The sequence below is a fragment of the Asparagus officinalis genome, chromosome 7, assembly GCF_001876935.1.
Source record: "Asparagus officinalis chromosome 7, Aspof.V1, whole genome shotgun sequence".
NCBI classification, from domain to species: domain Eukaryota; kingdom Viridiplantae; phylum Streptophyta; class Magnoliopsida; order Asparagales; family Asparagaceae; genus Asparagus; species Asparagus officinalis.
This window is the reverse complement of record NC_033800.1, coordinates 45,977,453-45,978,144: the sequence shown is the minus strand read 5'-3', so window position 1 is coordinate 45,978,144 and position 692 is coordinate 45,977,453.

Genomic DNA, 692 nt, shown 5'->3' with positions numbered 1-692 from the left:
AACCCAAGCAATGATTTGCATCTTCAATAACTCTGACTTGGTAATCTCTAGCGGCATGTAAGCTTTGAACTTGGGACTTGGAACTTTGAATAGCCCAAGGCTTCACCGACATTCGCGCCCAACCTCCTTTTGAGTATGATCTGCTAGGCCTAATCCTATCCAACTCCAACTTACGCTTTGTTTTGTCTACAATAAATACGAAAACACAAATACTAGACAAACAACATTAGTGGTAAATTGTTTGTTAAACATCATCAAAACAAGAAGGCCAACATAGTGAACCCGAGGTTCGACTGTATTGAGTACGAGACTCACTTAAGCACGAACGCGAGGTTCGTCTGAAAATGAACGAACACGAGGTTCGTTTGATAAAAGAACGCGAGGTTCAACTGAAGTACGAACGCGTGGTTCGACTGAAGTACGAACGCGAGGTTCGACCGAAGTGCGAACGCGAGGTTCGTCTGAAGTACGAACGCGAGGTTCGTCTGAAGTACAAACGCGAGGTTCGACTTAAACTTGAGCGCGAGGCTCACCTTAATCCTGAGCGCGAGGCTCACCTTAAGAACGAACGCGAGGTTCGTTAAACTTGAGCGCGATGCTCAACTGAGAACGAACGCGAAGTTCGTTAAAATTGATCTTGACGCTCACCTGAGTTGAGCACGAGGCTCACATGAGAACGAACGCGAAGTTCG